Genomic DNA, 21508 nt, shown 5'->3' on the forward strand with positions numbered 1-21508 from the left:
ATAAGGGTAGAGAATGCATACATACCCTATAGCATTGTCTGCTCCATTGTAGCTAAATCTAACAAACAAAGTAATTTTATATCTACTTTGGTATCAGCTGGGGGGCTTTTCCATTACTGAAAGCTTGATAAAGGTGACATTTTAAAAATATGAAGGTTGTATCCAACAGAAATCTTTTACATGTGTTGGTAGACATCATGACCCTCCTGATATAGTGCTTAAGTATGCCTCAAGAAATCTCAAGTTTAAAGAAATATTTAACCAGTGTCTCTCACCACTTCAGCTAGAGCCTCAGGGCTTTAAATGAATAAGGTACTATTATTCTCCAATCAACCCAGGTTTATGAATTATTATGTTTGAACCCATCAACCAGGAAACCCATCCATAGTGTACCCTGACTCTTGACCCTTTGATAGCTGCAATGGAGGCATGGATGGAAGTTCAACTGCACCAGGACATTTCTGTGTTATTTACCCAGACGTCCAACAGACGTCTGGGTAAATAACACAGATGCTTGTGTGTGAATTTGTGGATAATACATGGCAGGTAATCAACTGAAATGTTGTTCTATTTTTCAGATGCATTTCTCTTTATGAACTCAATTACCTACACCATAAAAGAAGCTTTGCAGGCAGCCACAGTGAGTAAAAATAAACTGTTCTCCGTGTGGTGTGGAAGCAGTAGGATGCGGCTCCACGTGAGCAGCGAGTGTTTCAGAGCATACAAAACGGACACATAAACCTCTATGGGCTTCCCTGTGTCTTTCATTATTTTTATTCACCAGCTATCACTCGGGTTTAGCGAGAAGACACATGCCACAGCGTGCTTGTTAAATCGGAGAAATCTGACAGTTACATCTTTGATATCTTCTTCCGGATTTCCTGCTGATTTGCACTTTTCAACTGCGACCAGGGAATTGTTGGGCTTCGCTTTAAAATATATCATCAGAATAACTAGGAAAATACTCAAACTCAGCAGCTATCATGTAAAACATTCACACACCAAAAACCTGCGGATTATTAAAAAGTCTCTCACTGAGCATGACACAGAGTGATCTAACCGTTACTGGATGCAATATGTGAGGCTTTGTACCCCGGAGGATCGGTTGTGTGATGAGTCAGGATTCTTGCGTTAGTCAACTTGTGCATTTGTGTTCATACTCCTGTGCCTCATTGCTTTGTGGGAAAGCTAGCGAGTGTTTTATTTTACCTCTCATAGCACAAAATCCTAGTAATCAGTCCTTCTATTCAAGACGTTTACATGGATTTTATGCCCAAAATTGTGTGTTCGAGGGGACCGGGTGTCTAGTCTCACTTTCATGTGGATTTGAAGTGCACTCACAGGCAATTTTTCTTTGTCTGTATTCAAGTGTTGCCTTGCCCTGTTGATCTTATCTGGGAAGCTAGAGCGCAAATCCAGCGAAAGCAGCTTTATTTTAATGTCACAGGTATTAGATTTGCTGAAGAGCGAATATTGAAATGGGCTTGAACTTGGCACTTTTAAGGGGCTCCGAATCCGTTCTGCTTGTGGTGCAGATCTGGGTTGTGGAAATGAGTTTTTCCTCTCTAGACCTGATGCTAGTCTAGCATTCTTTCCTTTTCACTTTTTTTTTTTTCCTTTTGGGAGGGGCGGGGGTGTTTCGCCGTCTCTTCCTCCAGTCTTACTTCTGCTGAGTCCCCCACGCTTTCTGACAAGAGTTTTATGCTAATGCAAGCAGTTTGGAAGGGTAGGGATGGAGGGGATGGGGGAAGGCAGTGACAAGGGACTGCGATTCGTCCAACAGACATCTTGTACTGGTAGCATGTAGAACAGAGCTCCTCACGTCATTTGAGCTTTAAGCTATTTCCTTTTATGTCCAATGCACTTCTCTTAAGGCCTAATTATGCACGAGCTGCCAGAGACTAACTGTGTAACATACAAGCGGTTGAAGAAATTGTAAGAAATGTTCTCTCTGGTATCTTGGTGAAATTTACATAGATTAAGTACAAAGGGGGGTCCAATTACCATAAGTACCAATTAATATAACAAATTAGTCAAGGCAGGTATGTTATTTAAACGGGATTTTTGAACAAAAGCAGCATCTCCTCTGAGGCCTACATGACAGGCATACCGGAAAAGAAGCGTTCTGACATCCTTGTCTTTTTAATGTTGTATTTTTGTGAAGATGAATCATTATTTCTCTGCCGAGTTGATTATGCATTTTTTTTCCTCCGTTGTCTTCTTGCTTCTAGAATGCGGGACGCATAGCTCAGCTTTGAGGAAACCAAAAGAAAAAGTAATTAATTTCTTGCCCTAGTTCTTGTCCAAACCCCGCATCGTTATGAGGCCTGAAGGTTTGGACAAGTTTTACAGGGAAATTATCTCAGCAGTTTTGCACAAGTATCAAGGGGGTGTCACGAGGAAGTGTTCCTGTGTAAACAAGGCATTTGTATCAAAGATCCCATGAGTGATTCATCAGCCCCTATTGTTAAGCTTGATTAATCCTTTCACCTAACGTTGTAGCTCCGAGACTGCTACCCCACCTTCCGAGGCGGGTTTAGAAAAAGAAAAAAATTACATAAAGCTTCTGGGGCTATTCACGTGGGTCTGAGTGGGATGGCTTTAAGAGAACTCGGCGGATCACAAGGTCGAGTTCATTAAATGAGAGCAAACTCGTGGGAGAGGGTGTGTAAAAGTACACCCGGTGACAGTGTGAAAGAAAAGCCATCAGGTGACCCAATCTCTGCCCAGCAGCTGGCCACTCGCTCCCCGGCCAATTAGCCCGGAGAGTTGAGATGCTTTCACTCGGCGTGATAAGCCCCTGCCTCTTTCTCATCGTTCCCCTTTAATCAGCCTCTTCCTGAGCATCAGTCTTCAGATTAAGGCTCTATCAGCGCCGCGCAGAGGAAGGGCCTGCTCACTCGCAGCGGTCCCGCCTCTTAACAGGAGAGGCAGCGGTGTGTGAGCGAGGGAGGCATGGGTTGACACAGATAAGATGCACCGAGTGTCAGTGAAGGAAGGATGAAGCAAAAGAGGGGAGGAGAGGCGGGGGACGGGAACAATCGAATGCGGTCTGTGGGTTGTAGGTGTGTGCAGCTTCTCTGTGCGCGCAGTGCTGATCGGTGTCTTGTTTGTTCATTGTAAATCAAAGACTACATCCGTTTTTCAGGCCTAAGCAAAAAAAAAGAATCTTTGTTCCATAGATGATTGCTCTTCAGTCTGAAAACATAATAGTGTTATATCCAGAGTGAACGCCTTCCAAATTAATCAGCCGCATCTATCTTAAAAAAGTGTATCTGGAGGACTTGCACATTCAAAGAGATTTGTAAAGGTACATCGCGTTTAATCCCGACATAGATTTGGTTGCCCTCTGAACAGTGGATATCCGAAAGGATATCTGTGTAATTCCTTTCCAAATGCAAGTCTATTCCTCTCGGTTCACTTCCCTCCATTCGGCAAACCTCTTACAAGAGCACTTCATGAGAGAGGGAGGGGACGTGAGAGTTGTTTAAGGTCCAACATAGTCTTGATATACCCTCTTGTTGTTACAAACAGAGGGATTATGGCCCATTGCCTTTTGAAAAAGCCTCTCGCTGTCCCCTTAGTAATGTTCCCATCATCAAGCTATTACACCAGCATGCACTTTCAACAGACTGACAGAGCACTTAGACCACTGTGGGTAGCATGAGAGAGAAGAAAGACGGGGGAGTTTGTGCTACCTGCAGAGACTTGTGTCCTTGTGTTTCACAGGATGTCAGCTTGATCCATCTGGGCCCTTCGGTGGCACAGAATCACAAGGCTCAAGGTCCCCTGCCGAGACATTGAAAGTATTTGATGAAGAACGGTTAGGAGAAAGCTGTTAAACATTTGCTTTTGTTCAGGGATTGAAACTCTGAGTCGGCGGAGGGTTGTAGGTGAAACATACTTTCCATTTCAAATTTGCAATTTGCATTTGTCCTTTCTTTTTCGACGATATGATTTGGTCCAGATTTCTGTGACTTTTCCTGTATCGGACTTCAAAGTCACATTTTCATTATGCGGCAGCTGAGCACTGCCTGTTGGTTTAGTGGAACTGATTGTTTTTTGATGACAGTTGAGAAGGTGACTTACATATTTAGTTGATGCTTGATGGTGTAAAGTAAAGGGCACTGGAATGTTTTGGAGCGTGTGCACAAAATTACAATGCTGGACCCAAGCTGGCCCCGAAAGCACCATAAGCGCTGAATGCTTATGAAGAGACGGCTTGGATTAAAAGTTCTTTCCTGTTCCCTCCGATAGTAACTATCTGTGATTTAAGTATAAGCTTCCTCTCTTTGCATTTTTACTGCAAAAACATGTATATTGATAGCATCACTTTCTGTAACACCAAGGGCAAATAATTTTATTCACTGTTTCGTTGTTTTGATAATTTCTTTGAACTGTCCTTTTTCCAGAGTGGAGGATGTACAGTATACATCTTTAGAAATATCTTTGAATGTTTAATATATCTTTAAAAATGACGATGTGCAAAGAGTCAAAGTATACCTACAGGCTCGAACATTTATACATATACCCCCCAGTAATATTTGGGTAAGTGCCCCTTAGCAGGTTGCACCTCAATTGCACCTCAATCAGACACTTTTGGTAACCAACAGCAAACGTCTGTTGGTTTGACACAAATCAAGTTTTTAAGTGTAGTCCACAAATTTCAATACGTTTTGAGGTCTTGGCTTTCAGTAGGCTATTCCAGAAGCTTAATGTTAGGCTGCTTTATCCATTCTAAAGCCAGTTTTGATGTATGCTTGTGATCCTTGTCCTGCTGGACACTGATCCAATTGTGTCCAAGTTTCAGTCGGCTGGTGATTTCAAATCAAGTGGAGGAATTTGAAAGTAGTCCTCCTTTACTATTCCATCCAATGTGTGCAGTGTATCAGTACCACAGGCCACACAACAGCCACAGTGCATGATGCTTCCACCACCATGCTTGACAGCTGGTACACTGTCATTATGTGCTCAATCTTTGTCTCGTCTAACCATAAAACCTTTCTCCAGAAGCTCAGGTTCGCCTGGAACATACAGCATCATTTTATTGTGTAATGCCATAGTCACCAGGGGGAAAAAAATTGGAAACTGCAACAGGGCCAAAATTACTGCGACTGTGTGGAATGAAGTTTTGATCTTGTTGCCTTTGAAATTGTTGCTTTGGTTCTGGTCTGCAAACACTTGCAGTTGCTGTCTTCCGAGGTACTTCGGTGCATCAGGATGGTCATAAAACAGTAATGAGTCAGTCTGTCATCTGTCTACCTGAATGGCATCAGGTTTGCATTTGTCTGTGATAATAAAACAGTTAACTGTAAACTCTGTGAATCAGTGAATATTGCAAATCTGCTGCAGTCCAGATGCACAGAAATTCACCTTAATTACTTGCATTTAGAGTCCAGCCAAAAATTTCATAGATTTGAAAGCAAAAGTAGGCACTTTCTCCCAAAACAGTGATTTAGTTGCTGCAGGAGAGCAATTTAACTGCAAACTGACATGAACACTCTGGAATATGGAATATAACCAGAATGCAACCAGGTGAGTTGATCCCCCTGTTGCACAGAGATGTGTTGCAGATGCCCATATTGGGGAGGACTGACTCTGATGATGTGCAACATGTTTTTGCAATAGTCTTTCTAGGTTTATGAAATTAGACAGAAATTATTTGTGAACCTTTGTTAATCTGTCTGAGAGTGGTTGCAGTCACTCCGAGTCTGGTTGCCTCCCACCTTGCAACCTGTGCCTTGCCATCAAAGTGGTCATTAAGAGGTCGATGGTTCACACTCAACATGTGGTTGCAAGTACTTGCTGCCGCAGGAAGAGAAAAAAAGCACTGAATGTGACTCAGTGTGACTGAGCCATAAGGTGATCTCATGTTGCATTTTGAAAAGAAATATTTTAACTATATTATTTTTCACTTTTGCTCAGTTAAATGTTTTAAGCAACATCAGTCTGGAGTATAATTACCAAAAAATAATGGTTGTGGTTTATATATATAAAAATAGAGTCTTAAAAATATCCTACACAGTCAAGAATGTCAACAGAGCAAAATCTTTGTTTTGCATCCATAATCAGCACCGTTGCTCCTAGTGCGTTTTATTGTCTAAATGTATGTTTTCAGTAGATACCGTGGTAAAAATGGCATTTAAACACCATCAGAAGCCTTGTTAAAAGTAAGCCTGCCCCTGCAGATAAAGCCAACTGTAGGCAGGCAGAACATCTGTCTTCAGAACTAAAGCGCCATTCATACCTGTGAGAAAATGTATGAAATGAGCAAGTTGAATTTGTGTAGAATTTGCCTTCCCAACCTAGTTTTATGTGGCCAAACCCCAGGGACCAGACCCAGGCTTGCAGAAAAGAACAGCGGCTTGGCAGAGTGGTTATCCATCATGCTTCAGCTTCATCTCCACAGGGGGAAACGGTCAGAGAAACACACACACACTCTCACTGTTTGTTTGCTACGATTACCACCTCTGAGAATATCCTTGCCAGTGACTAAATTGGCCGCAGGAAACACGTTCTGGAGGCAGTGCGAGGGTGCCCATTAGCAAGGAAACCAGGTGCGCTGTTTTTCCCAAATCCCAGGATTTATTCCGCGGTCATCAGGCCCAGAGGAATAGATGTTATTTGGCCTTGTTTTATTTTGAACAGAATAAATCATATGGGGATCGAGGAGGAGGGTTAAGCTAACTATGACTTTGCAAAGTCATCCCCTCTCAGTCATTTGTTTGTATCCACTGAGGTTTGAATCCTGACATAAAGAAGCCATTTGAGTGGAGGAGCTCATTTTTATTGAGTGTCAACATTTAGTTTACCATGCGTCTTCTCCGAGGGTGCGTACATCTACATTTCTCCGGGGTCGCCCTGAGCGGTCTGTCAACCGAATGAGGTGGTTATTAATGTAGACACTTGGCGGTGTGCTTACTGCTTCCATGTGGCTGTGACAGAAAGGCTTTTACGTGCGCCGTGACAATGCACACGTACAATGAATGGAGGAAAAGCACCAATTATGGACGCAGTGCCCCGAAGTGGCTTTTAGAGAAGTTATCTTGAAACTGCCGCTGACACACATCTGCACACACTGCTGCATCTACATGCACAGTGTGTTTCCTTTTCAACTCTTTGATTACTTCGTGGATGCAGTGATTGTGAGGCCACCCTTGATTAGCTCAATTTATTCCCCAGCCATGCCAGAGGGCCATTTAGGGAAGTTTTTGCAGACTCTTTCCATTTATCAAGATGGGAGGCAGACATGATTGGAATCTTAATATGTCGTTGCAGCTTGGTACAAACAACTGCAAGGAGCCTAACTTTGTTTGGTCTATAAGATGAGAGCGAGAGCATGAAGTTTTCCTTATAAGATGTTCAATGCATGCGCTTGGATCCTTGTGCTATAGATGTAAAATCGAATGCTCCTTGACTCCTACTCTGCGCAAGCCAGGGCTGGTAAATTTATGGTGATTCAGCGAGAGGAGCAGTGGGAAAAGTTATTCTTGGATAACACTTTATAAAATGCTGCTTACTAACCATTGCTGACTAACAAAAAATGATTCATGCAGCCATGACACTGTGTCAGATCACACCACACCTCAACCACCACTACAAACCAACAGGTGTCTACAATAACTGGGAAGAACTGCAGCGTAGATTTTGTTTTTTTCGGGGGGGGGGGGTGTTCGATTTTCCGAAAGATTACTGCAGTAATTGTGTGGTTATCATATCAAGGCAACTATAATCGAAAGATGATTCTTATTTCTGTCTGCACTCATTTATATTTGGCAGGATGGATCTTTAGCAAGCACCAAGAACGCCACAAGAAGTGAAAATTGTTAAGTGATTGAATGAGGTACATCATTGAAAGATGTGGTGGGGTTTAGGTGGGTTGCAAAGTGGTTTGCTGATGCCCCATGGAGACTTCCAGCAACTATTGAACTCTGTAGGAAAACTGCTTTCAGTCTTGACCTCTGTAAACACTTTTCTGCTGAGTTTAAAAGCTATGATACTGTGTTATCAAACCAGACACACATTTGGCTAGTGACTATCAATCACAAGTCATTAGCCAAAGAGCTCTGTACTGACCAGCCCCTCCTTATCACATCACATCTTGTTGCAACCAAGGTGCTCATCTTGAGGCTTCAAAATGAGACCATTGGGTGACATCACGGTAGTTAAGTCCATCTATTATAATTGCAAAGCATTGATCTGGCACATTTATTTACTGATGAATGAAGTAAAAATTTCCAACATTCTAACACGGTCCTGCCCCTTATCACCACTTGTCACTCATGTGGGCGACTGACCTGGGGAGTGCCTGTGTCTTGTTCAGTCAAACTTTTGAGTTGTTTGGAATGCCCGAGTGGTTTTTGGACAAGACACTTGAACCCTAAGTTGCCTCTGGATGGGAGGCAGGCAGCTGTGACACCACTGGTGTGTGTCTGAATGAGTAAATGAATGTAAAAACATTAAAAAATACTTTGTGGAAGTTCTTGAGGTGAAAAAGCAGAATGTTAGTGCAGACTAGAGTGTGTTTCATCCTGGGTTTTGCCTTTGCTTTTTGGGTGAAAAATTAGTTTGTGATTCTATATTATTATTTGCAATAAACATGTTAACAATCTTCTGAAATTCTGCTAAATCAAGTATCCAAAGTAAAGATGGAACTATATCATTATAAGCATTGCATGTCTTATTTTCGTACAGTCTCCATCTTTGACATTGTAATTTTTTTTTTTTTTTATTTCAGTGATATGACAGTCGTGTTTATAGGAGCTTATTTGCTTTTAAATTAAGGCAGCTGTACAGTTATTAATTTCAAATTCACATTATACTTACATATATTTAAATTCTAAAAGAAAAAACCTGATGGACATTTTTCTCTAAAGCTGAGGAGTAGTTCACGTTGGTGATGATGGCAAGGCTTATGGAAAGCATCAGTCAAACTGTGCAAGGTTGCCTTGGCAACAACCTTTTATAGCCCGGGTAATACCTTGGCAACAACTTTATAGCCAGGTATTGTAGGAAGTGTTTGGAGTAGGGGTTGGCTCGCGTGCCTTGTTTCAGCAGATCCTGGACCAGTTTATCCTCTCAAATCTTGTCCTTATCTGAGGGATCAGCCTGAAACTGCTCCCCACAACCTGGTGTTGGACAACCAAATGGAGGTCAGGTAACAAACAACCAGTTGAGGATTTAAGGGGCTTTAAAGGGGTGAAACAGTAGATTATCTCTCGTTTTTCTGGTAGCCAAACCGAGGTTAATAGCCTCTTTCCAGCTCGGGCGTGTGACGGCTATCCACTACTGTCTCCAGTAGGCATAATCAGTTTACACTGACGTCATTGGTTTGACAATGAAGGAAGAAGAAATGGATAGCGAGGTGGACATTAATTCTCTGTTAATGTCTTATTTATCTCTAGAGGCAGAAAAAAGCTTCCAAATTCATCTTAGTCACTTCTGGATTGATGCGAGGGGAATTCTTTAACCTGACGTGATGAGAGCTCACATCAGCTTCGTATGTTGTCCAATCACACTCTCCTTTATAGAGCTGCCTCCCGGGAAATCATGTGTATCTCAACAAATGTGTTCAACTTAACCTGCATCTACCCCAAATGTATTAACTCATGCAGCGTATACCTAATGTCAATCCTCTTTGCATCAATCCCCACACCCACCCTGGAAAAAAAAACAACCCTTTTGCAACTCTGCGCTTTTCAGTCCCAAAATAGCCGAATCACGGGAATGTGGCAGGATTGAATCTGTGCTGGCTGATTGCATTGTCTTTTGCTCCTTCTCAGGCTACATTAAGCGGCAGAAGCTTTGGACGTATAAAAAAGTGATGGATGCCTCCTTCTTATGTCTGAACCCGCCTGTAGCTGACCTCAGCAGAAGACAGGAAAGGCAACAAAAAAAAAAGAAAGACACGGTGATTTACTGACCAAGCCAGTGAAAGTAGAGGGGAGGATGAATGCCACTCGACTTTCACTAACAGTCAGAGATGTAAAAGGAGAGCTCTGACTGCTTCTGCTTCATCTTTTCTGATCTTCAGAAGGAGCATGTGGATTGGCAGAATTGCGGAGGGTAATTATCGCTTGCTGGGAATCACACAATTTTGTGATTAGCTATCAAATCTATTTCGTTCCTCGTCTTCAGTTTACGGTTTACTCATTCTCTCCTCACTAATTAGTCTGCACGGTCAGAATGTTATCTGCTCCCCTCTCCCTTCAGCCATATTATTCAGTGCTGTCAGTCTCATTTCATCTCTCTAAGGGATTTAGCATTACAAGAACATCAAGATCAAGTGGTGCAGCGGTGTTTTTAGTACTAAGTGGGTGCATCTGCTGTGACCCTGCCATCCATCTGTCAGTAATAATTAGGCTGGTAGACAGATTTTCCTTTGTGTGCTAAGCAAACGATGGGTGAACCCAGGATTCTTTCACATACGTGGAAGTTTGTTCGGCTGTTTGGAAAGGCACAGATTACTCAGGCAAATGCCAGAGAGCCCATTATCCCACATACGGTAACACAAGTCAGGGTCAGTTCTGATAGATCGATATGTGCGGCAAGGACGGGCAGGACACAGGAGAGTTCAAGGGTCATTCCTCACACTCAAATGATAGACACTCAGTGTAATATGAAAGTAGGCGTTACACGGGGAGAGAACAGAGAGGGAGAATGACAGATGGATTGGGGCGGCGGCTGCAGTGATGCGGACACTGCACCGGTACGTCGTGGTGGAGAGAGCTGAGACTAAATGCGAAGCTGTCGATTTACCGGTTGATTTACGTCCCCACCCTCGCCTACGGTCACGAGTTCTGGGGTAGTGACCGAAAGAGCGAGATTACAGATGCAAACAGTGGAAATGAGCTTTCTCTGAAGGGTGGCTGGCCTCTCCTTAGAGGTGAGGTAAAGAATTCAGTAATTCGAGAGGGGATCAGAGTAGAGGTGCTGCTCCCTAACGTTGAAAGGAGCCAGTTGAAGTGGTTCAGGTACCTGACTAGGATGGATCCCGGATGATGTGTCCTTCTGTCCTACCAGAATGATGCCTTGGAGCAAGCTCAGGACATGCCGGAAAGGTTATATCTCTGTGTTCCCTTGGAAGTCTATACTTAAGTTGCTGCCCCCTTCACCTGACTCAAGATAAACTATAGAAAATGGGTAGATGGATCAATGAATGGATCATATTCTGTGAAGTTGAATCCATTTATATAATTTCAACATCAATTATTTTATTGGCTATTTCCTCACAAACAATTCAATTAAGCCAATCTCAAACTGGGAACCCATCAGCTTTAGTCTGATGAGTTGGCCTTCTGTGATGCTGGACAATATTTTCAGGCTTCTGATACAGCCAGCAGATATCCATTTCCTATTCCATGTGTCACTGTTTACGAGTGTAGAACGAATTTGAGAAGTCTTCTCACTGTCAGGCAATAACTGATGGTTCCAAGATTGAATTTTGGCAAAAACTTGCTCTTTGGAGGCTGTTAACCAAAGCAAAGTTTGACAAACCCAGCCTGTCTTTCAGTTAGGTGGCAAAAACTAACAAAAACTAAAACCGTGGTCAGAAACTATTCACTTGCACTGTCACACCCTCCTTCCACATAAAATGAACCAATCAAGCGCTGCCGCCTTCCATCAGGAGGGGCAGGTCACGTGGAGATATGAAGAGTATGAGAAATATTTATGTAACAGCAAATGGCAACAGCAACGGGGCTGTTAAGATTGCTCCGAACCCAGTGAGGGAATATGGTTAGTGCACTCTCAGTGGTGCCATTTATATTTATAAGTGACAGCTCCATAAACTTAAACTTTAAACTTGATCCACTTAATACTCGAGAAGTGCATTCAGCTTTGACACTGTGATATGATGACAGAGGAGTGGAAAGCGCTTTAGTTTTTGGCCAAATCAAAGAGAAAATAGTTTTCATGATAAAATATTCTCTGTGATGTTCTAATATCTTCTTTTAGCTTCAATGCCAGCAGAATAACACAGACTTCAGCAAATCAGTAGCAGATTTTCTGCACAGATTCGCTTGATGGCTTTACTAATGTGTGGCTCAACAGGTCTGAGTTTATCAGCTCCTGCAGCTCATAGTTAGCATCGTCAAGGAGTGTTGTCGGGGAATTACTGTCAGTGTGGTTACGGCTGATTTTAAACTGATCATCCATCTGTCCATCCATTTTCTTCCACTTATCTGGAGCCAGGTCATGGGGGGCAGCAACCTAAGCAAACAAACTCAGACCTCCCTCTCCCCAGCGGCTTCTTTATAGTGTAGTATATATAATGTCCCCATCGTATCCTGATTATACCACCAATGCCTCCTTCTGGTAGGATATGCATAGGACACCTAACCCAGGGGCATCTTAGTCAGATTCCTCTCACAGCAAAAGGCCAGCCGCCTTTTTTTCAGTCGTGCAACCGTTTTGGGGATCGGCATGAGTTTCTCCTTAATCGTGTGTCGTGCATTGTGTCGTATACATGGAGCAACAAGAAGCGATTAACACCTCACGACCAGCTCCCGATCATCAATCGTATAGTCGCAAGAAAATCAAACCTGTCTGAAATCCTGTCGCCCCTCGTGAGGGTATCAACGAAGCCTCTCACACTGCGCACGCGCAAACACAGAAGTTGGCGTGAAAAGGACGGAGTAACCTGGCAGTGCAGCGTGTGATCTGGACACAAGCGACGGAGGCCCAACTTGTAGAACTTTGGCAAGATCATCCTTTTCGATGTGGCCTCACAAAATTATCACGACCACAAAAACCGTGGAAAGAGTTGGATGCACATGCCTGGTCGATGTTTTTATTTAGCAATTTAGCAAAGTTGATGGTAGTGGTGTGTGTGTCTGTGCGAGTGAAAGACAGAGAGGGAGAGCGAGAGACAGATTTTGTGTTATAAGCTTCATGTTATGGACGCACAGTGTGAGCACTCAGGTCGCATCAGGGCATCGGGCCGTGTGAGAACATGCATTGTGACTTACAAACTTCTAACCCCTGCGATTCAGTCGTACAGTTTGAGCAGAAGCTGAATAACGCGACTGAAAAAATCGCACAGTGTATGCCCAGCTTTATAGACAAGATCCTGAGATATTTACTCCTTGACTTGGGGCAGCAACTTGTCCCCTGGCCATAGCACATAAACTGAAGCAATGAGTATAACCTGCTCTGGATCAAGCTGTGGGTTTTAGTGAAGTTAGAAGTGCTCAACATGGCTTTCTAACCCTATAATTTTACTTTGCTGTACACCCAGGTGTCCTTACCCTAAAGTCATTGATTGGCTCAGGGTTGGGACTTGTGTTTGGGTTGCTTCTAGACATTAACTTCACAAGAACTCAAAAAATAGATAAAGGAATGTCTTCACTCCGACTCCCAAAAGAATCAGGCATTTGGAAACTCTTATGGATCGTCATTGGTAACCCATTCAGTGGACATATTTGTGCTTCATGTACTTCATAATAAGGCTATCCTGACTGGGGAAAATGAAGTGAAATCCAGTGACCAATAGCAAATTGTGCAGCACTTAACGGCATCTTATTGCTTCATTTATCTTCACTTGTGCCACGAGGACCTCACAAAGAAAAAGACTAATGCGCAAATTATAAATAAAGACTCTGTCTCTCCTTTATTTGTCTTCATTTTCATCTCCAGTGGATGGAAGCAGATGTTTTGATGATGTGCTTGGGATGGTAGCTTTCTGTTAGTGGCGCACCTTCACTGCAGTTTTATTTGATTTGGTTTCTGCTGAAAGTTCTACGTAGTTCATGAGAACAGAGTCTAAAAATAAGTGGAAATTTTCACCTTAGGATCACTGGAGTTAATGGAAAAGGAAGGGAAATCACATATTATCTATTTATGTGAGAAGAGAGACTGAATCCATCAAATAAAATATATATTACATAAGAGATTGACTGGTAAGGAGGTGGCAAATGCATTATATCTATTTAAAGGCAGAAGCCCAAAAGGGAAACGTGGCGGAGGAAAACCTGGGTATTGTTTTTTAACATCATTTATCACTGCAGAAATGAAAATTGCATCTTCGTGTTACAGTTATTAAGCGTGTTTTATATATCTCATGACTTGCAGTTTAGTTTTTCATTACTTGCAATCAGCCTCCTGGCAAGTTCTCTGCAACGTCTTCACTTCTGCCCCATTTTTACAAAGAGTGTTTGCTGTTCCAGATATCTTTTTAGTTTTGCTCTGTCTGTCAGGACACGGTGGAAAATTCTCCGGCAGAATCACACTTGCTGACACAAAGGGAAATTTAAACTCTGTGTGCACAGAGATGAGATATAAAGTTTTTTTTGGGGGGGGGGGGTTGTGAATTTAGTTTCATTGGGATGGTTAGAGACGGAGACGCGGCCAATGTAAAGAAGAAACCTAACAGAATTGTTGCCAATTGAAACCTTTTATTTTACACTTTTAAATATTTATGCTCTTCAGCATCTCTTGAATCTGTGTACAGTCAAGTTAGGCTGTTTGATCCTCTCACTGATAGGCTCTATGAATGGGAGTATTTCATGAGATTGCAGAATCAATACTCGCCGCAAGCAGAAGCATTTTTCTATAATATTCCTATTCTGCAAAATGTATGGATTAAATTTTGGGGGGGTAAAAGAACAAACATGAATGTTTGCTGCCACAATAAGGCTGCACAGTCTGAGAATGCACTGTCCTGTGCAGCACTATTCCCCCAACAGACATATATACCTGTAATAGAAGGAAAACATTAGCATGAGGAGCAGGTGGAGTATGAAGATATATGAGGTATCGGTCCGTTCGCTGGCCGGCTGCTGGCACTTCTGCCCCAGTTTTACAGCCTTTTGACTGTTTTATCAGCTCACTTCGGTGTAGGTGTGTGCGGGCGCAAGAAATATATTCAGTTTATGTGCGCATGTGTGTCTGCATGTATACACTAAAGAGAGCAAAGGCTTTTCAATTGCCTCATGGCCCACCAGGCTGCCCTGGCACAGCTGGGGAGGAGGCCAGAGACATTACTCAGCTATTAAACTGTTATTTGCAGGTGTCACCCTCAGCAGGGCTTGTGTTGATAGAGGTAGAAACGCCCTCAAGGTCCAAAGCTATACACACACACACATATCCTTCAGGCAGGGGTGTTCGAGGCCTAGCCTCATGGCTGCGGCTCCCCGGCTTGATGGGGCGTAACAAGGGCTAGGAAGGGAACAGACTGGTGAGCCACATCGGGGTGGGAGGAGGGCAGCGGGACACCAGAGGACAGTGGGACTGGGCCAGTAGGGAGGGCCACCTGCCACTCCATTTCACTCGTGATGAATCGGCCTGTGTTTCTTTTGTTTTTGTGTGTTTTTTTTTCCACTTTCTATGCTTTCTGTCAGGAAGTCCAAGCTCGAATTTGACAGTTGTTGACAGCTGTTAGGAAGCAGAACCTTTACTTAGGAAAGTAAAGTGTCCACTGGTCATCTTTCTGGGTTTTTTTTTTTTTTCCAGCACATAAGAATGAATAATATGATGTCTTCTGTGGCACTTCAGGGGCTTTTCTAAGTCTCACAAAACAACACTGGTGATAATCTAGAGGATGTTTTCACCATGTCAGAAGCAGTTGTTCATTCACATAATCTGTTCTTATAACTGGGAGTACTCCCTTTGGTTTGGCCAGTAGTGCTGCTTGAATGAAGTGTGTAGAAAAAAGTAGGAAGAACACAGTACTCACTATCTGTGAATGCATCCAACTATTATCTTAATGAATCTAGAGTTGTGGAGGCTGATTTATTATTTGTTATTAGCTATTTGCTGATATATCGATAATGACATGTATAGCAGCCAAAAAGCAAAGACCTTAGAAACACCCTTCAACCATGTTATAAATGTTGGTGTTGCAGAGTCTGTCCACCAGAGGGCACGCTACAGCTTACTTGTCGACACAAACATAGCAACTAGCTGATTGGAAAAGAGATGGGCAAAGCGAAAACAAGCAATACACATGACATTAAAACATTATTTTTTTAAACTACATTGGTACTAAATTATATATAATAAAATGTTCTTTATATCGTGCCAAATCACACTAACGGTTGCCTCCAGTGGCTTTGTATTGTAAGGTAAAGACATTACAATTGTACAGAGAAAACCCCAACATTCAGACAGACTCCTATGAGCAAGCACTTGGCAACAGTGGGAAGGAAAAACTCCCTTTTAACAGGAAGAAACCTCCAGCATGACCAGGCTCAGGAAGGAGAGGGACGCCATGTATCACAACCGACTGGGCAGTGAGGGGACACATAAAAAGTACACATTATAAATATTGTAGATGTGTTTGTTTCATGAATCTGAGAGAAAAAACATATCGGCCTATATATCGTATTTGTATTTTTACCAAATATCGGAATCAGTCTAAAAAATACGGAATGAAGATTTAACAAAAGTCGCTGTTAAGTTGAATTATGAAAAGTGTAGGATCAACCATCCTAGGATAAGTCTAGAACTCCACTTCTGGTTCATCTGTAAATCTGCCACTTACACGCCCGTCCAAATGTAAATAAAACGTAAAATAAATATTCAGTCATTAGTATTCAGTCATTATTGTCATCAAATCTCAAGAATTAAATCTGCTTAAATCTTGCTGAGGAGGAAGTCAACCGTCAGCGAACACATATTAACCCAAGCGGGTAATAAGATCTTAATGAAGTGTAAGGAGGCACAACTCTTTCATTGAACATCACTGCAGCATCCTGAAAAGCTCTGTAAACCTGTAGGCCTCTATTAATCAAAGAGTTACTTTGGTCTTCTTTGATAATGAGTTGGACATTAATAGTTTCTGGTATTTTACGCCAACAACACCGGTGGGTTAGACGCGGCTTAGCTGATAAGTGACTCATTTGTTGTTGCAGTCCATTATGCTCCAGCTGTGCTAGCTGATGTTTTAGGAAGAGGCTTCATTCATTACCCGCTTCATTAATTCTGTACCTAAAGGTATACCACCTTTGTGCGATTTTCTATCTTTCCTCTGACGCTACATTTTCCGTGGCATTACTTTGACCATGGAAAGCCAGACAGACGGTTTTCTGTGTAATGGCTCTCAGGGACTTTAGCCCTGAATAAGAAATGCTATCCATTAGGAGGAGTGAACTACTGGATCCGCTTGACTGAGAGTCAAATATGTTTCCTTTATATAACTACAGACTTTTTTTTTCCTTTCCTGTTTTTTTTCTCGCAATTTTATCCCCTGCATCTATAGCTTGACTCAGAAATAACAGCAAAATTTATTTTATTCTAACAAATTCCTTGTCTGCAAAGGAAAAAGGAAAAAGTAGGATTCACTCACACAGTCGTGCATATTTCAGTCTGCTAGATTCCTGTTTGCTTTCTCTTATAATTCACAGTGTGCAGAAACAAATGTTTGTGAAACACACAAAAAAATAGCATCACAGTGGGAAACATTATCTCAGCAACTGCAGCCTGTTCACATTCAGTTGTTTACTTCTTTTCATGCAGTCACCATTTTCTTTCCTCTCACAGTAAAATGATCACAGAAAATCATATTCTAGCTATTCAATAATTGTTTCCAGTGACGCTTTGAAGATGGTTTTAGATAGCTGACATCTTGCCTTTGATTGTATTTACCCCCCATTGCTCCCTTAATTGGTTCCCTCTAATTTAGACAACTTGCTTGTTGAATGTTTTGTTCAGAGTGCCAAATATGTGAGGTTTGCACATATCTGGCACCCTAGGGAGAAGCAGAGACTCATAAAAACCCAGACTTGGGCGAGATGCATGCGAATGCAGCTCCACAGACACACATCACGAGGCGCTGGAAGGGTCCGCATGAACTCAGCCCAGAGCTGCTGCGCTAAGGCCTGAATGCCGTAGCTGTAGGACAATGTTGGGTGCCAGTTATGATTTTGGCACTTCAAGTTGACTCTATCACCAACTCACACATTGGGCTTGTTGCATTGTTATGTTGCCTCCTCCAAAAGCGGTAGTTTTGTGGTTCCACATCCACTGTTATGATAGTCAGAGCTCATTTAAACGTAATAAAAAAAATAGCATAAATGAGTGAAACATAGAATTGAAATGCTAATTTGGTGGAAAACAGTTTCAAAACAAAGAAATTTTTTAAAGAAAAACTGAGCAAACAACTCCTGAAGATGTCTTATTGTGTAGCTGTAAAGATGTAGAAGTAGCCGGCCTGTTGGGCATTTTTAGACAATGTATGATCAAAAAGTTGTCTAAAAATCAACAACCTTACCTGATTTTAACTTTGGACGATCTCACATTCAGGTCATCTTCTCAGACGTGTCCCGACAGCTTCCACTGCAGCTGCTGTTTGTAGATTGCTCTCTGAAATTCCTGAAATTCCTTACACCATGCAAATTTTGGTATCAGTCGGAAACTTGAACTTAAAAAAGGACTTCCCTTTTGACAACATAAAGGCGATCCGGCAGACATCATACAGACAAAGAGTACAAGGAAACACAACAGGACTTACACTTAGAGGACTTAGAGATAGAAATAGCTACCAAATTTAAATCATGTTTTTTTTAATGATTTCAGAAACAGAAAACTTTAATGTCCATTGCAAAGCAGTGTAAATGTGTCTTAAAAGTAGCTCTCAGTGTAAACAACAGGAATAAAAGCATAAAAGCTCATCCACACATACATACATGCATATATCCCTACATGTAAACTTCATTATGAATTGTTAATCATGTTAACATCAGTTGAGATGAGTGATTTCTTGACAATATTATTTCTGACTGCAGGGACTCTATAGTGCCTGCCTGATGGGAGGAGTTTGAATTAGTTGGTTAAGGGGTCTGAGGAATTCACGAGTGATAGTGCTAGCTTTACATCCAACTGGCTGAATATAAAGATCTGATAGTGACGACTGTGTGGCGCTGGTTATTTTGCCTGTGTAATGACCCGTGACAGTTTGGATTTGTTTTTGACAGAAAGAAAGGCGTACCAGGATGTGACTGTTTAAGTAAGAACCAATTCAATGAGACTTTTTGCTTACATTAAAACGTCCAAGTTTTCTCAGTAGAAAGAGAAGCTGCCTTTTTGGTAACATAGTCACAACGCAAGGAAAAGGATAGTGTTGTGTCTGTCTCAAGGCCCAGGTACCTAAAGGCATCTACCTGCTCCACCACCTGCCCTTTGATCTCTAGTGGTTGAAACCACACGTGAGTCGCATCATCAGGTTATACTCTCTGATAGCAGCACAGCTCCTTGGTTTTTGAAACATTCTGCTCTCATTGGTCAGACCTCTAAGGAGGTCTGACCAATGAGAGTGATGAGTAAATTTACTTCCTGACAATATGATGCCAGGCTGTTAGAGTTCGTCCGAAACTCACCAAGACCACTTAGTCTGCATATTTGAGAAGTGTCATAATGTCCATATTACAGGTTATATTATTTCTGTAAATAGAAGATAAAATGGGAGATATAACACAACCCTGTAGGACCCCTGTGTTTAGAACAAGGATTGGCTATTTATTGTCGTTGACTGTTGAGAAACATCGGATCCATCTGTAGTTCAGCAAAATGTTTTTGTTGACAGTGTTGAAAGCCGAGTTAAAGTCCAGTCTTTCAGTGGTTGTTGTAAGTTTTTAAATCTGCTGTTTAACTGTTCAGCAAATTTGTAGAATCACCTCATTTGCTGAGCTCTCTAAACTTTTTGATCACACCTCATATTTGACCAAATTATCCAAAAACAGCCTCATATCTTAACAGTTGCGCACGTTTTGTAGCTTCCTGAACGTCCACGAAGAGAGAATAAAAATACACGATTCACCTAAAAATGTCATCCTTATTGCTCATCGTTTTTCTCCCTTAACTTACTTACACAGACCAGCTGAGGATCAGAACCCAAAGCTGCTCTTGATTGAAATGCCGCAATGCTATAAGCTCCTCTTCCTCCCACCTTCACTCCCACTTGTCTTGGCACAGCTCCTGCACATTATCCTTCAAGTTCTGGCTGAGCCTTCGGTTTCCCTGCAGTGCTTCTCACAGTGTAGTTTCCCTTTGTAATAATACGAGGGGTGTCTTTTTTTGTAGAAAATGAAACGTTGTTGTTGTTTATCTGCTGGTCTAATGAGACTCAAGGATGTATGAGAAAGCTCCTTTTCTTCAGTGATGGCAGTCAGAACAAAGACTCCGCACATGCGCTCCCTGCATTTGAATCTTTGCACGTAACTAATAATTCACTGCACTCGGTGTCTAATTTGCTTTGAATGAAACAAACTTGAATCCAAGTGCTCAGCAAGACACAATAGTAAGTAATTAAGATCCAGCGTGGTTCTCTATCTGAAATTATTGACTTTCCTACCAAGTACTGTTTTAACATATCAGCAGGTCCTAAATGGAATTTCTGAAACATTCATACCGGGATACCTAGATTCCAGTCTTCCATGCTTTTTTCTTTACCAGCATTTTGACCACAGTCCTTTGCAATTAGCTGGACCACTTCTCCATCGACCATATTCAGTTTGTCATCTTTTTATCTGTCACAGAGTCTCACACAGTCATAGTGTGAGAACAAGATACGCAATATGTGCTTAGGTATATTTGCAGCCTGTTGCTATGGGGTGATCCTTGCAACTAGGTTAAAACAGTGGTTGTCCAGTGATTGGTTACCCAGAGTTTGAGTGTGCAACATCCTCAAACTCTGGGCAACCACTCTTAATCAAGGTGATTTTCCAGGTTGCCTGGTGGGAGCCAACCTGCCTCCAAGCAATTGTGGTCCAATTCAGACTGTCTGCAATTGCTCTCAGACCAGTTGGAGACCATTTGCAAATATTATAGATTGCCAAAACATTCCAATCAATCAATCGGCACCAATGTGGACAACTTATCTGTGACTCATCTCTTTGCGACAGTGGACAGTAGACTCGACCCTGGCTGTATTCTGCTTATATGCAAGGTTGCAGTTAAATCACTGTCCTCAAGCAACTACATCATTTTCTGTTTCTGAGTTTTTGTTTCAAATCTGTAAAGTTCTATCTGGACTCTGAATGCAGGTATAGTTATTTTGAGTTTCTGTTTATATGAATTTCTATTAAATGGTAGCAGATCTGAGTTATCAAAGTTAATCGCCATATTAACACAGATTACATGTCATTACTAACTTGAACCCATTCAATTGCAAATTGATAGCAAACTGATTGCAGACTGATATCACCTTGCTTTTAGGGCAGCAGCTGACGGAGAGTGGTCACAGACCTTGTCTTCACCTTTAACGCAGCCATATAAAAGGACACCACAAGTTAATTGCACACAGTTGCAATAATTTTGCTTGTGCTATGGCCTCTAACCACTGTTTTCCCTAGTGTGGCTGTAGCATGAGGGAGAATGTGGGTGTTGTCGGTACAGATATGGGTTGAAACTACACACACATACACAGCAGCAGGGCAGCCTAGAAACAAAGAAGGGAGACTTTCTTTTGACCACACAAAACAAGTTAAAGATTTCACTCTGGTAATGTGCTCTAAAGAAAGACGCTTAATCCCAGTAGCCTTTGTTCATAACCCTTGACCCCTTTTTGAGGAGG

The 21508-nt window shown here is 42.0% G+C and overlaps 1 protein-coding gene and 1 long non-coding RNA gene across 3 annotated transcripts in view; both read left to right on the plus strand.

Moving 5' to 3' along the window:
- LOC120737553 overlaps window positions 1-21376 on the plus strand; it is a 47108-nt gene extending 25732 nt beyond the window's left edge. The window contains exon 2 of the long non-coding RNA XR_005696760.1: window positions 841-21376. This is a non-coding gene — a long non-coding RNA (uncharacterized LOC120737553). The remainder of the gene's footprint in view (window positions 1-840) is intronic.
- The window catches only part of LOC120737552 (interleukin-1 receptor accessory protein-like 1-B), a 324999-nt gene that overhangs the window by 242626 nt on the left and 60865 nt on the right, over window positions 1-21508 (plus strand). The window lies entirely within an intron of this gene.

The sequence above is a fragment of the Simochromis diagramma genome, unplaced genomic scaffold (assembly GCF_900408965.1).
Source record: "Simochromis diagramma unplaced genomic scaffold, fSimDia1.1 OVJJ01000413.1, whole genome shotgun sequence".
Classification (NCBI taxonomy): Eukaryota; Metazoa; Chordata; class Actinopteri; order Cichliformes; family Cichlidae; genus Simochromis; species Simochromis diagramma.